At 43.6% G+C, this 16,247-nt stretch overlaps 1 protein-coding gene across 6 annotated transcripts in view; it reads left to right on the top strand.

Moving 5' to 3' along the window:
- Positions 1-16,247, top strand: part of FARS2 (phenylalanyl-tRNA synthetase 2, mitochondrial) — a 387,381-nt gene that overhangs the window by 7,030 nt on the left and 364,104 nt on the right. The gene's annotated exons all lie outside the window — the stretch shown is intronic.

Below are 16,247 nucleotides of genomic sequence, written 5' to 3' on the forward strand. Positions count from 1 at the left end.
AGATATTTATGGACTTTTAAAAATTAAATATTTATATATCGTAATTTACTTGTAATATGGAAGAAAGGCATCTTTCCCTTGCTCAGTGTTATTTAAATATTTTTTTCAGTAAAATCCCAACATCACATTGTCAGTTTCCACCCTTCACTTTAAGGACTGTCCTTGTGCCCAGCCCACTGTGGATCGCTCCACAGAGTAAATGAGGGAAGTTGAGCAGAGTGGGTACTTGTGAGTTGGTATCTTATGTCTCTCTCCATTTGGACTAGAAGCCTACTCTTTACAAATATTTTCTCTAAAGTTACACTTTATCTGTAATTAAATTATAACTTCAAATAAGCAACCCTCGATTACTGACCTTTTTCAACGATTGCAGTATGATCCTGAAATGGGTGAAGTAATGAACATAGCCCTGGAAGGTCAGAGTTCAGCCAGGCTCTGCCCCAGGTGTGTGACCTGTGACCAGATTGCTTTTTCCTACTTAACTCCTCTCTTCTGTCCAAATCGGAACTGAAATAGGCTGTGCTCTCCTTACTTCTAGGGACATTTCCAAGATTAAGAACATATTCTCATTACTTGTGCCGTAAGCTGAATGGCTGTAGTCCTCCCCACCCCATTCCCCCATTCCCCACCAGCTCCGATAAATATGTTGAGATCCTAACCCCCAGTGGGATGTGTTGGGTTGGCCTTTGGGAGTTGGTCAGGTCATAAGGGTGGAGCCCCCAGGATGGGATTAATGTCCTTATAAAAGGGACCGCAGAGGGCTCCCTCACCCCTCACTATGTGAGGACACAGTCTTGAGATCCAGGAAGTGTGCTCTTACCTGGCACCAAATCTGCCGGCGGCTTGATCTTGGACTTCCCAGCCTCCAGAACTGCGAAATAAATATTTGTTGCTTATAAGCCACCAGGTCTGTGGTATTTTTGTTAGAGCAGCTAACCCTAACCCTAACCCTAAGACACTCTGCTTTGGTTTTCTGGAAAAAGAGTGTGCAGGGAGGGTGTGGTGGTAGTGTCCTGGGTGAACTAGGTCTGCCAGGTTTGTGGGTTTCAGTGGGTTTTTGTTTGTTTGTTTCCTTTTTTGTGTTACATTCACATGGTATTCTAACATCCGAAGCTTATGCTTTCTGCAAAATGTAGGAAAATGACGTGTTTCTATATAAGATTTTACCCAAAATGTTAATGGCATACTTAGTTACTGAAATATGTTTGGGCAGAAATGTCTCTACCAGTGGATGCTATGGCATGTGTGGACTTAAAGTACCTTCCTTAACACTGTCTTTCATAACTGTTCCACCTCACCGGGGTTTTCTGTTTATTAGCATTGGCCTTTTCTTCATTAAGACTGAAAAATCAAAACCTGACGTGATAAGCATGATTTCCACATTTGACTCTTAATTAATTTGGTGTGAGAGTGCAGCCTTTTTTTTTCAATCCCAGCATTTCAGCTCTTTGCAGCAGTAGAGGTTCTGTTTTTCTGTCCCTGAAGTAAAGAGGGTGGGAAGGGGCTTCCTCGGTGGCTTGGCTCCCGCTGGACCAGAGGAGAAGGGATGCTGTCTTCAGCTGCCTTGGGTGCACCAGAGGGCTGTGTGCAGAGGCCCCGGGCGTGCGTCCTGCAGACCTTGTGCAGCCCCTGGACAGGAGCCTGGGCTGTGAGGGGCACGGCCACTCTGGTTGCAAAGGTGACGGGAAGAGGAGAAGCCGGGAGAATGTCGAGGTGTGTGAATGGCGCAAGTGAGTTGCAGGGCAGAGGCTTCAAAGGCCCGAGTGGGTGTGTTCAGTCTCCTTCGTGCGCTGTGTGTGGGGCAGTGACGGGGCGGTGGTGCCCGCTGCGTGGCCCCTAGCTGCATTTCCAGGGGAGAGGTCATCCACCCAGTGAGCTGTCTGCCCAGCGGCTGGGTCTTGCTGTCCGAAGTCGGTGTGAGTGGTTTGCCCCGGCAGGAATACTGACAACCACCCTCAGATGGAAACTGCTCGACCTGTAATGAGAACATCTCCGTGGCCGTGTTAGCACGGCCAGTTACAATCCACAGTCAACTCAGAAACCTCGCCTAAGCCCCTATTTCCTCTGCTAAGAAGTAACAAAATTAATTGCTTTCTCTGCCTGCCTACTCGGAAGTCAGTCCTTCCAGAAATGAAATGACAGAAAGGCAGGTGATTTAGAGGGAGAAGGGGAACGGCTGAGGATAATATACGGACTGTTGTCTGACTTCCCCATGGGAATAGATTTGGGTGTCAGTTAAATGCTTTGCTTGGTGTTTCAAGTTTAATGAGACAGCTGCAAAATGCATGGAAATCAGTTTCTGGAACATGCTAAGCCCTCCCCACCTGAGCACATGGGTGCTTCCGTCCCTCTGTTTGGAAACTTTGTCTCTTTGAATGGCTTATCTTTCTAATGTTGACTTAAATGTTACTTTCTCAGACAGCCCTTCCCTGGCTGCTCATCTTTATCTAAAAATCAGGGCTCCGTTCGCATATTGGAGGTTTCTCTTTATCTCCTACTTAAATTCTTAGTTTTACTCACTGCCATGCTCGACAACTAGCCCTGTGCCTGTCACATAGTAGGAGCTCAGCAAACATTTGTTGAGTGCACGAACAGAAATGCTGTGATGGCTTCAGGAAAAGACACTTAGTACCCTAGAGCAGCTCTGTCCAGTAGACCTTCGGGGATGACTGAAGTGTTTCTACTTGTTTTGTCCAGTGTGGCAGCCACCACCCACATGTGGCTCTTGAGCACTGGAAACGTGGCTAGTGCAACCGAGGAGCTGGATTTTTATCTATTTAATTAATTAAATTTATTTTTATTTTCATTTTAACATCTTTATTGGAGTATAATTGCTTTACAATGGTATGTTAGTTTCAGCTTCACAGCAAAATGCATCTGTTATATATATACATATGTTCCCATATCTCTTCCCGCTTGCGTCTCCCTCCCTCCCACCCTCCCTATCCCACCCCTCCAGGCGGTCACAAAGCACCGACCTGATCTCCCTGTGCTATGCAGCTGCTTCCCACTAGCTATCTACCTTACGTTTGGTAGTGTATATATGTCCATGCCTCTCTCTCGCTTTGTCACAGTTTACCCTTCCCCCTCCCCATAACCTCAAGTCCATTCTCTAGTAAGTCTGTGTCTTTATTCCTGTTTCACCCCTAGGTTTTTCATGACATTTTTTTTTCTTAAATTCCATATATATGTGTTAGCATACGGTATTTGTCTCTCTCTTTCTGACTTACTTCACTCTGTATGACAGACTCTAGGTCTATCCACCTCATTACAAATAGCTCAATTTCGTTTCTTTTTATGGCTGAGTAATATTCCATTGTATACATGTGCCACATCTTCTTTATCCATTCATCTGATGATGGACACTTAGGTTGTTTCCATCTCTGGGCTATTGTAAATAGAGCTGCAATGAACATTGGGGTACATGACTCTTTTTGAATTCTGGTTTTCTCAGGGTATATGCCCAGTAGTGGGATTGCTGGGTCATATGGTAGTTCTATTTTTAGCTTTTTAAGGAACCTCCATACTGTTCTCCATAGTGGCTGTATCAATTTACATTCCCACCAACAGTGCAAGAGGGGTCCCTTTTCTCCACACCCTCTCCAGCATTTATTGTTTCTAGACTTTTTGATGATGGCCATTCTGACTGGTGTGAGGTGATATCTCATTGTAGTTTTGATTTGCATTTCTCTAATGATTAGTGATGTTGAGCATTCTTTCATGTGTTTGTTGGCAATCTGTATATCTTCTTTGGAGAAATGTCTATTTAGGTCTTCTGCCCATTGTTGGATTGGGTTTTTTTTTTGTTGTTATTAAGCTGCATGAGCTGCTTATAAATTTTGGAGATTAATCCTTTGTCAGTTGCTTCATTTGCAAATATTTTCTCCCATTCTGAGGGCTGTCTTTTGGTCTTCTTTATGGTTTCCTTTGCTGCACAAAAGCTTTTAAGTTTCACTAGGTCCCATTTGTTTATTTTTGTTTTTATTTCCATTTCTCTAGGAGGTGGGTCAAAAAGGACCTTGCTGTGATTTATGTCATAGAGTGTCCTGCCTATGTCTTCCTCTAAGAGTTTGATAGTTTCTGCCCTTACATTTAGGTCTTTAATCCATTTTGAGCTTATTTTTGTGTATGGTGTTAGGGAGTGATCTAATCTCATACTTTTACATGTAGCTGTCCAGTTTTCCCAGCACCACTTATTGAAGAGGCTGTCCTTTCTCCACTGTACATTCCTGCCTCCTTTATCAAAGATAAGGTGACCATATGTGCGTGGGTTTATCTCTGGGCTTTCTATCCTGTTCCATTGATCTATATTTCTGTTTTTGTGCCAGTACCATACTGTCTTGATTACTGTAGCTTTGTAGTATAGTCTGAAGTCAGGAAGCCTGATTCCTCCAGCTCCGTTTTTTGTTCTCAAGATTGCTTTGGCTATTCGGGGTCTTTTATGTTTCCATACAAATTGTGAAATTTTTTGTTCTAGTTCTGTGAAAAATGCCAGTGGTAGTTTGATAGAGATTGCATTGAATCTGTAGATTCCTTTGGGTAGTAGAGTCATTTTCACAATGTTGATTCTTCCAATCCAAGAACATGGTATATCTCTCCATCTATTTGTATCATCTTTAATTTCTTTCATCAGTGTCTTATAATTTTCTGCATACAGGTCTTTTGTCTCCTTAGGTAGGTTTATTCCCAGATATTTTATTCTTTTTGTTGCAATGGTAAATGGGAGTGTTTTCTTGATTTCACTTTCAGATTTTTCATCCTTAGTGTATAGGAATGCCAGAGATTTCTGTGCATTAATTTTGTATCCTGCTACTTTACCAAATTCATTGATTAGCTCTAGTAGTTTTCTGGTAGCATCTTTAGGATTCTCTATGTACAGTATCATGTCATCTGCAAACAGTGACAGCTTTACTTCTTCTTTTCCGATTTGGATTCCTTTTATTTCTTTTTCTTCTCTAATTGCTGTGGCTAAAACTTCCAAAACTATGTTGAATAAGAGTGGTGAGAGTGGGCAACCTTGTCTTGTTCCTGATCTTAGTGGAAATGCTTTCAGTTTTTCACCATTGAGGATGATGTTGGCTGTGGGTTTGTCATATATGGCCTTTATTAGGTTGAGGAAAGTTCCCTCTATGCCTACTTTCTGCAGGGTTTTTATCATAAATGGGTGTTGAATTTTGTCAAAAGCTTTCTCTGCATCTATTGAGACGATCATATGGTTTTTCTCCTTCAATTTGTTAATATGGTGTATCACATTGATTGATTTGCGTATATTGAAGAATCCTTGCATTCCTGGAATAAACCCCACTTGATCATGGTGTATGATCCGTTTAATGTGCTGTTGGATTCTGTTTGCTAGTATTTTGTTGAGGATTTTTGCATCTATGTTCATCAGTGATATTGGCCTGTAGTTTTCTTTCTTTGTGACATCCTTGTCTGGTTTTGGTATCAGGGTGATGGTGGCCTCGTAGAATGAGTTTGGGAGTGTTCCTCCCTCTGCTATATTTTGGAAGAGTTTGAGAAGGATAGGTGATAGCTCTTCTCTAAATGTTTGATAGAATTCGCCTGTGAAGCCATCTGGTCCTGGGCTTTTGCTGGTTGGAAGATTTTTAATCACAGTTTCAATTTCAGTGCTTGTGATTGGTCTGTTCATATTTTCTATTTCTTCCTGATTCAGTCTTGGCAGGTTGTGCCTTTCTAAGAATTTGTCCATTTCTTCCAGGTTGTCCATTTTATTGGCATAGAGTTGCTTGTAGTAATCTCTCATGATCTTTTGTATTTCTGCAGTGTCAGTTGTTACTTCTCCTTTTTCATTTCTAATTCTATTGATTTGAGTCTTCTCCTTTTTTTTCTTGATGAGTCTGGCTAATAGTTTATCAATTTTGTTTATCCTTTCAAAGAACCAGCTTTTAGTTTCATTGATCTTTGCTATCATTTTCCTTCATTTCTTTTTCATTTATTTCTGATCTGATTTTTATGATTTCTTTCCTTCTGCTAACTTTGGGTTTTTTTTATTCTTCTTTCTCTAATTGCTTTAGGTGCAAGGTTAGGTTGTTTATTCGAGATGTTTCCTGTTTCCTAAGGTAGGATTGTATTGCTATAAACTTCCCTCTTAGAACTGCTTTTGCTGCATCCCATAGATTTTGAGTCGTCGTGTCTCCATTGTCATTTGTTTCTAGGTATTTTTTGATTTCCTCTTTGATTTCTTCAGTGATCACTTCGTTATTAAGTAGTGTATTGTTTAGCCTCCATGTGTTTGTATTTTTTACAGATCTTTTCCTGTAATTGATATCTAGTCTCATAGCGTTGTGGTCGGAAAAGATACTTGATACGATTTCAATTTTCTTAAATTTACTAAGGCTTGATTTGTGACCCGAGATATGATCTATCCTGGAGAATGTTCCATGAGCACTTGAGAAAAATGTGTATTCTGTTGTTTTTGGATGGAATGTCCTATAAATATCAATTAAGTCCATCTTGTTTAATGTATCATTTAAAGCTTGTGTTTCCTTATTTATTTTCATTTTGCATGATCTGTCCATTGGTGAAAGTGGGGTGTTAAAGTCCCCTACTATGAATGTGTTACTGTCGATTTCCCCTTTTATGGCTGTTAGTATTTGCCTTATGTATTGAGGTGCTCCTATGTTGTGTGCATAAATATTTACAATTGTTTTATCTTCTTCTTGGATCGATCCCTTGATCCTTATGTAGTGTCCTTCTTTGTCTCTTCTAATAGTCTTTATTTTAAAGTCTATTTTGTCTGATATGAGAATTGCTACTCCAGCTTTCTTTTGGTTTCCATTTGCATGAAATACCTTTTTCCATCCCCTCACTTTCAGTCTGTATGTGTCTCTAGGTCTGAAGTGGGTCTCTTGTAGACAGCAAATATATGCGTCTTGTTTTTGTATCCATTCAGCCAATCTGTGTCTTTTGGTGGGAGCATTTAGTCCATTTACATTTAAGGTAATTATCGATATGTGTGTTCCCATTCCCATTTTCTTAATTGTTTTGGGTTCGTTATTGTAGGTCTTTTCCTTCTTTTGTGTTTCTTGCCTAGAGAAGTTCCTTTAGCAGTTGTTGTAGAGCTGGTTTGATGGTGCTGAACTCGGTCAGCTTTTGCTTGTCTGTAAAGGTTTTAATTTCTCCATGGAATCTGAATGAGATCCTTGCTGGGTAGAGTAATCTTGGTTGCAGGTTTTTCTCCTTCAACACTTTAAATATGTCCTGCCAGTCCCTTCTGGCTTGCAGAGTTTCTGGTGAGAGATCAGCTGTTAACCTTATGGGGATTCCCTTGTGTGTTATTTGTTGTTTTTCCCTTGCTGCTTTTAATACGCTTTCTTTGTATTTAATGTTTGACAGTTTGATTAATATGTGTCTTGGCGTATTTCTCCTTGGATTTATCCTGTATGGGACTCTCTGTGCTTCCTGGACTTGATTAACTATTTCCTTTCCCATATTAGGGAAGTTTTCAACTCTAATCTCTTCAGATATTTTCTCAGTCCCTTTCTTTTTCTCTTCTTCTTCTGGAACTCCTATAATTCGAATGTTGGTGCGTTTAATGTTGTCCCAGAGGTCTCTGAGACTGTCCTCAGTTCGTTTCATTCTTTTCTCTTTATTCTGCTCTGCAGTAGTTATTTCCACTATTTTATTTTCCAGGTCACTTATCTGTTTTTCTGCCTCAGTTATTCTGCTATTGATCCCATCTAGAGTATTTTTCGTTTCATTTATTGTGTTGTTCATCATTGTTTGCTTCATCTTTAGTTCTTCTAGGTCCTTGTTAACTGTTTCTTGCATTTTGTCTATTCTATTTCCAAGATTTTGGATCATCTTTACTATCATTATTCTGAATTCTTTTTCAGGTAGACTGCCTATTTCCTCTTCATTTGTTAGGTCTCGTGGGTTTTTATCTTGCTCTTTCATCTGCTGTGTGTTTTTCTGTCTTTTCATTTTGCTTATCTTACTCTGTTTGGGGTCTCCTTTTTGCAGGCTGAAGGTTCGTAGTTCCTGTTGTTTTTTGTGTCTGTCCCCAGTGGCTAAGGTTGGTTCAGTGGGTTGTGTAGGCTTCCTCTTGGAGGGTACTAGTGCCTGTGTTCTGGTGGCTGAGGCTGGATCTTGTCTTTCTGGTGGGCAGGTCCACGTCTGGTGGTGTGTTTTGGGGTGTCTGTAGACTTATTATGATTTTGGGCAGCCTCTCTGCTAATGGGTGGGGTTGTGTTCCTGTCTTGCTAGTTGTTTGGTATAGGGTGTCCAGCACTGTAGCTTGCTGGTCGTTGAGTGAAGCTGGCTGCTGGCGTTGAGATGGGAGATCTCTGGGAGATTTTCGCCGTTTGATATTATGTGCAGCTGGGAGGCCTCTTGTGGACCAGTGTCCTGAAGTTGGCTCTCCCACCTCAGAGGCACAGCACTAACTCCTGGCTGCAGCACCAAGAGCCCTTCATCCACACGGATCCTCCATTTGGGATGATTCGTTGTCTATTCAGGTATTCCACAGATGCAAGTACATCAAGTTGATTGTGGAGCTTTAATCCGCTGCTTCTGAGGCTGCTGGGAGAGATTTCCCTTTCTCTTCTTTGTTCTCACAGCTCCCAGGGGCTCAGCTTTGGATTTGGCCCCGCCTGTGCGTGTAGGTCGCAGGAGGGCGTCTGTTCTTTGCTCAGACAGGACGGGGTTAAAGGAGCCGCTGATTCGGAGGCTCTGACTCACTCAGGCGGGGGTGGGGGGGTGGGGGGGGTAGGGAGGGTCACGGAGTGCGGGGCGGGTCTGCGGCGGCAGAGGCCAGCGTGACGTTGCCAGCCTGAGGCGCGCCGTGCGTTGTCCCGGGGGAGTTGTCCCTGGATCCCGGGACCCTGACAGTGGCGGGCTGCACAGGCTCCCCGGAAGGGGGGTGTGGATAGTGACCTATGTTCGTACACAGCCTTCTTGGTGGCGGCAGCAGCAGCCTTAGCGTCTCATGTCTGTCTCTGGGGTCCGCGCTTTTAGCCGCGGCTCGCGCCCGTCTCTGGAGCTCCCTTAAGCAGCGTTCTTAATCCCCTCTCCTCGCGCACCAGGAAACAAAGAGGGAAGAAAAAGTCTCTTGCCTCTTCGGCAGGTCCAGACTTTTCCCCGGACTCCCTCCCGGCTAGCCGCGGTGCACTAACGCCCTCCAGGCTGTGTTCACGCCGCCAACCCCAGTCCTCTCCCGGCGCTGGCTCCCAGCCCCGCCCGCCCCAGCGGGCGGGCAGACAAGCCTCTCGGCTGGTGAGTGCCGGTCGGCCCCGATCCTCTGCGCTGGAATCTCTCCGCTTTGCTCTCCGTACCCCTGTTGCTGTGCTCTCCTTCGCGGCTCCGAAGCTCCCCCACTCCGCCACCCGCAGTCTCCGCCCGCGAAGGGGCTCCTAGTGTGTGGACACTTTCCTCCTTCACAGCTCCCTCCCGCTGGTGCAGGACCCGTCCCTATCCTTTTGTCTCTGTTTATTTTTTTCTTTTGCCCTAACCAGGTACGTGGGGGGTTCCTTGCCTTTTGGGAGGTCTGAGGTCTTCTGCCAGCGTTCAGTAGGTGCTCCGTAGGAGTTGTTCCACGCGTAGATGTATATCTGGTGTATCTGTGGGGAGGAAGGTGATCTCCGCGTCTTACTCTTCCGCCATCTTCCCGGAAGTCCAATGAATTTAAGTTTAAATAGCCACCTGTGATTAGCTGCTACTATATTAGACACCGCAGATCCAGAGGATGTGATTTTATTAGCTTCTGGCATTGAAAAATATTACCACTAAATACTAACCCATTAAACATAGGTAATTTCTGCAGCTGAAAAGGCCTTCTAAAAGCAGTGACCTGCGTTCAGCTCATTTTACGATGCGTAATAGGTGTGTTTTATCGTCTCCCTGAGAAGCAGAAGCTCTTACGTCCTCAGTGACCTTCTGTGATTTTGGATTATCATTGCATTTTCCTTCCATTCTTTATCTTTTAATTTTCATTATTTTGATTGCATTGTATCAATAGGCTAGAGCCCTCCTGGGCTGTAGTTTGTGGGAGGACTCATCCAGGAACAAGGGCCTGGAGTTCTTTGATTTCAACCTTCTTTCTGCCTTCTGTGGCTAACCTCAGTCAGCTGGTACTTATGCAACCGTGGCCTTCCGTCTGCATGGCATGGACCTCACCTTGAAGGCCAAGAGCTTTTCAAGTGAAGGTAGGATTATAAAAAGAATTATCAGGATAAACTTGAATAATTACCGCATCATTAGAGCCACCGTCAGATTTCAACTGCTGATGTTTTCTCTATATTGTCGCGGGTCTTGAAATGAGAAAGAAAAAGAACTGGTAGTTGTATCTTTTACTGTATTAAAAATAAAATGTTTAAATTCATGTTTCATGGTGGATTTTAAAAACTTGCATTAAATACACATATGTAAACATATATATATATATAAAAAAATAAGATTTACCATTAAACCATTTTAAAGTGTGCAGTTCCATGGCATTAATGCATTTACATTGTTGTGCATCCATCACCACCATCCATTCTCTGGAACTTTTTCATCTTCCCAAATGGTCCCCGATGATGAATTTTAAAATTCTTTTCCATGCTTATTGTCCAAACTAATATGGACTACTGACACCTATGTGTCTACAGGAATTGCCTCTTTTAAAATGACCTTGACCTAACTAATGCATAATTTGCCTTACGTTGGGAAGTGGTAGACACCTCTTGTCAAGGACCCAAAATCACCCAATTTAGTCCCTGCTCCCAGCCATCACTAACCTTACATGCTCACCCTGAGAAAGATCATTTCTCTCATTTAAAAAAACAGTAACTCTAGAAAATGACTTTTAAGTGACAGGTAAGATGGACTTTCTTGCATATGTGTTATGTGCTTTGGGATTCCAAACTTTTTACCAGTGTCCACTGAGAAAGGCAAAAAGAATCAGAAACAGTTACTTAGCATTTTTAGTACCTCCTACCTTAGTATAATATCATTGTGACCACTGGGCACATCTAAACCTACAGATTCAGGATGGCTTTTTAGCCCTTTAATGAGCAATTGGAATCCGGGGAGTCTGAAGGGAAGCCTTACCCTCACCAGATGACTTGCTCTTTATTTATTGCTGTGGGTACATCACTGTTCTCAGAAGCCCGAGGAACGGAGCAGACGGGCAGCTGCGAGGGGAAGGCTGACCACTGGTGTGGGTGCTTAGAAGGAAGCAGGTGGGCGTGTCGGAGCCCCCCTGAGAGAGACGTGCAGTTCTGTAGTCATGTCCCGGATGCACGTCAGGGACAGTGTCCTGAGAGCAAGGCCTTCACGGTGGGTGCTGGGGGCCACAGCCCATCTCAGCCGGTGCACGTGAAACATTCCTGAGGGAGGAGACCGCCGGGCTCTGGGGCTCAGGGTGAGAGGAAACAGCTGTAGTTCTAGTCCCTGGCAGCAGTTCTGTTCAGCCCAAGTGTGGGGTGTGGTCCCTGGGAATTGGGGTCTGCGGGGGCACTTGGATGGGCCAAGCAGAATTCGGGCCTTCGGAAGCTTAATAAATGTGTGCTTTAGAAGGTAAATCCGGCATGGTACATAAGGTGAATCAGAGGAGGTAATTATTTGAAGTGGAAGGTGTTAAAGGCTGTTTAATTATCCTGGAGGAAGGTACTGAGGGTCTCTAAATTATGTCACTTGTGGTGAGAGTGGAAAGGAGGGCTAAAGTGGCAGCGATGTTGTAAAGACAGAATTCACAGGCCCTACCAATTGGCTGGATGGAGGGAACGAAGGAAAGGGGAAGCCAAGAGTGATCTCAAGTCACTAGGTTGTAATGCTCATCGTATAAAATCGAAAGGTATAAAAGCATGTAATGAGTAGTAGCCTCTCAACTGTCTCTGTCTCTCAGCTCCTACCGTGTCTGCACTTCCTTATATACGTGTGTATATGCATAAACTACATTTATATTCCTGTTGAAAAATGGCAGCTACCATGCACAGCCAATCAACACCTCTTTTTTTATCATTTAACAATAATATATATTGGAGATATCCTATGTCAATACATGTAGTGCTGCCTTATTCTTAATTTACTTAGCTAGTCCCCGATTAATGGAAATGTATTTCCTGTCTTTGGCTCTTACAAATTGTTCAGTGAATATCCTTGTTCATGCATCATTTTGCACACATATAAGAAGTATATCTAGGGCTTCCCTGGTGGCGCAGTGGTTGAGAGTCCGCCTGCCGATGCAGGGGACACGGGTTCATGCCCCGGTCTGGGAGGATCCCACATGCCGCGGAGTGGCTGGGCCTGTGAGCCATGGCCGCTGAGCCTGCGCGTCCGGAGCCTGTGCTCCGCGATGGGAGAGGCTGCAACGGGAGAGGCCGCAACGGTGGGAGGCCCATGTACCGCAGGAAAAAAAAAAGAAGTATATCTATAAATTTAATTCACTACAGGTGGGATTGCTGAATTAAATGTGTGTATTTTAAATGTTGATAGATATTGTCAAACTGCCTTCCATAGAAGTTTTACCAGCAATGCCTGTTTCTTAGACCCTCATAATACTGTGATATCAAAGAACATGATCTTCCCCCATCTGTAGATATTTTAAAACCTAATTGTCATTTTAATTAGCATTTCTTTGAGATTGAACATCTTTTCATACCTTCCAGAGGCATTTCTAATTCCATTTGGGGGAACCTTCTGTCACTCGCTGATTCCCATTTCTCTATTCAGAAGTTGGACTTTCATGGAATGCCTATAGTGGTTTCTCAGATCATGATTCTGGAGTTTTGGTGGATATATTGGGATCATATTCAGGCAAGTCATCTATTCCTATCTTATTAAGAGTTTGTCTTAATGAGGAGTGAATGTTCTGTTTTGTCAAGCGTCTGGGGGCCGATTGTTTGCTTTTTCTCCTTTGATCACGGGGTCAATTAGAGGGCTGGATCTCCTGCCTTCATTTATCCTTGTGCTGTGCATGGTGGCCACGCCCCCGCCAGGGCCTTGGTGTAGTGCCCCCTTAGTGGTTTCTGTTTGTCTACATTTTATTTGGGGTTCCTGCGGGTAGTTGTAAGTATGTATCTTATTCGTCACTGAAACGGCTTCTCAAAGATGGAGAACTTTCTAGTGACTAAGTTACCCATCCCCTCATTTACGGCCTTTAATCCTCTTCAGTTTAGCTGTGGCGTTTCACACCCCAACCAGTGTTTTCAGTCACCTTGAAATGCGGTTCTTCCTTAGCTTCGGTGATGCTCAGAGCTGAGCTCTCTGCTCGCGGATGGAGTCTTTCCGCAGAGTGCCTCCCTCCTTGACCTGCTTCATCCCCGTGTGACATCATCGCCGAGGTGGACATCACTGAATGTGTCCATCTGCATGTCCCGCCCGCCCCTCAAACAGTGTGTCTAAAATAACCGCATTCTTCTCCCCACCCCGGGTCAGCTTCTCTACTTGATGTGGCTGCTTCTGTCTCTGTTACCCCTAAAGTTTTCTTAATGATCCCGGCAGCATCACGTATTGAGTACCTGCTGTGTGCCAGGCCCCGAGAAGCCAGGTAGCCAGGAGGGAGGATGGGACAGGAAGGGCAGGCAGCAAATGAGGACGCCTTTCCAAGCCAGAACGATGTATGCCAGCGCGCTTGAGATTGAACGTGTGCCAGGAGGGGAGGGCGGAGCGTTGGAAGGGTTATTACTTGGTCCTTATATCTCTGCAATAAGAAAAGTTGTTTAAAAGCAAAAGTGAGACGTGTGATTTTTGTAATGAAGAGACCAGATTCACTGCATAGACACTTGGATGATTTATAAGTCTTTAAACCCCAGTAGAGGAAAAGTTATTCCTTAATAATATCTTAGACATTCACTTTTATTTAAAGAATCTTGGTAGAAGACGAATTAGAAACTTCAGGTGCTGTTTTTTCTTCTACCAGAGGGTTTGGTCAAATTATATTCCTGTCATTGGCGTTTTGGAGCTTGAGGACAACAGAACTGTTACAACAGGAGTTTTTGGAGCCAATTTTGACCACAGCAAAGTGACTGTGAGGCTGAAGGTCGAGAGTATGATTGATTGGGTGATTAGAATTCCTTTTAAAACAAATTAGATGTGGCAGGTTTGCCACTGGCGAAAAGTACTGCAAGGAAATGAATCTCATCAGCAGATAAAATTTCTTGGATCATCAAAAAAGGGTTTAATGTTTAAAATATAAATACACACACATACACACGACCTGCATTGGAATCCCTGTTTGTGCTGTTTTTACCATGAGTGTCTAGCCTGGTTTTTCTGTTAAATCATATACAGGCACTAGATTGGGGATGTTTTTAATTTTTAGTTTAGTGGCTGGCACCCTAAATGTTAAATATACTGATCAGTGCAGTTTATCCACTTTCTGTATTTGTCTTTATATTTGGGGTCTTCTAGGTGATTGGATTTGTGATCAGACATTTGTGTTTGGGATCCCTGGCTTCGAAGCAGGCCGAGGGGACAGGAGGGAAGCAAGGACCAGCGTTCGGGAAGGGAAGGGAGGAGTGAGGGACAAGCAAGGACATTCTTTAATGGAGAAGGGTATGTGTGAGAGGGGTGGCGGTGGTTGGTATCTGTTGTCTTGGAGAGAAGGGTGGGGTGGTGGTCCGTGGAGAACTAAGATTTCTCCGGAACTTCATACACTTCAGACACCAAGCTCTGCATTTTCATGTGTATTACATCCTCACAATAACCTTGGCATAGTAGGTATGGAAATTATTTGTAGTTTCAAAGAAAAAAAGGAGAGCAGGTGAGAAGATGTCCAAAAAGAACTTCTAAAAGTAAAATAGCGATGGTGATGATGATTGTTAGAAAAGAACATTGCTTCAATGTAGCTGCCCTGGTGTGTGTTTTTTTTTTTTTTTGTGGTACGCGGGCCTCTCACTGTTTTGGCCTCTCCCGTTGCGGAGCACAGGCTCCGGACGCGCAGGCTCAGCGGCCATGGCTCACGGGTCCAGCCGCTCCGCGGCATGTGGGATCTTCCCGGACCAGGGCATGAACCTGCGTCCCCTGCATCGGCAGGCGGACTCTCAACCACTGCGCCACCAGGGAAGCCCTGCCCTGGTGTTTTTATTCTAGTTTTTTGGTGGCGAGAATGTTGAGTAGGTAGGGTCAGAGAGGTTGAAGTTGGCTCTTTAGCTGGGTACATGAGGGCTAGTCGGGTCTCTGCTTTTGTATATGCTTGGAAATTTTCATAATAGAAGGACTTTTAAATGACGAAGCAAAGAAGTAGAATAGTCTGGATTGTGATAAAAGGTGAAAGAATATTTATGAATAGTAGGGAACATTTTTCCTTTCTTCCCCACTGTCAGACTTATATGATAGCATTAGCCTATGAACCTATCTTTGAGGCAAGATTATCAACAAACCATTTAGGAAATGGATGATGAAATCAGTTGTTTTTTTTTTTAGTTGTGGTCTTCTCAGCTTTGTGTGTGAAGACTCTGCAGGACCCAGGTGGTCTCTTCATTATCTGATTGCAGTGGAAGTTTTGTCCCAATAATAGAGCATTTATGCTGGAAGGAAGCCCAGGGCTGGAACTGTCTCATTGCAGAAGCTGTACAGCTCCAGGAGGCGGATCAGAATCTAGTCAGTGAGCATCTGTTTCTGCAGAACATGGTGGTGGGGCCTGGAGGGAGCTCCAAAGGTAGGACAATAAGAGAGTAGCTGTAGCTAGTGTTTACGGAGGGCTTCCCTGCCAGGTACTCTCTAAACACTTCACACATATCCAGTCCTTACAGCAACTCTAGGAGGTATAGGGACTAGGCTTTCTTATTTACTTTTATTATTTTATTGTGGTAAAATATACAAAACATAAAAATTACTATCTGAACCTTTTTAAGTATACAGTTCACTGACATTAAGTACATTCACATTGTTGGGTGAACCATCACCTGCCTCCATCTCAGAACTTTTTCATTTTCCCAAACTGAAACTCTGTACCCATTAAACACTACTTCCCCATCCCCCTCCCCACAGCCCCTGGTAACCATCATTCTTTCGGTTTCTATGAGTTTGACTGCTCTAAGTACCTCACATACGTGAAATCATAGAATATTTTGTCTTTATATAACTGGCTTATTTCACTTGGTATACTTATCTTCAAGGTTCATCCATGTTGAAGCCTGTGTCGGAATTTCCTTCCTTTTTAAGGCTGAATAATGTTTCATTGTATGTATGTACGACATTTTATCCGTTGTTCTGTTGATGGACACTTGGGCTGCTTCCACCTTTTGGCTGTTGTGAATATGCTGCTGTGAACATGGGTGTGCAAATATCTGTTCCAGTGTCTA

This window comes from Monodon monoceros, unplaced genomic scaffold, assembly GCF_005190385.1.
Source record: "Monodon monoceros isolate NGI ecotype Baffin Bay Population unplaced genomic scaffold, NGI_Narwhal_1 Super_Scaffold_3, whole genome shotgun sequence".
NCBI lineage: Eukaryota > Metazoa > Chordata > Mammalia > Artiodactyla > Monodontidae > Monodon > Monodon monoceros.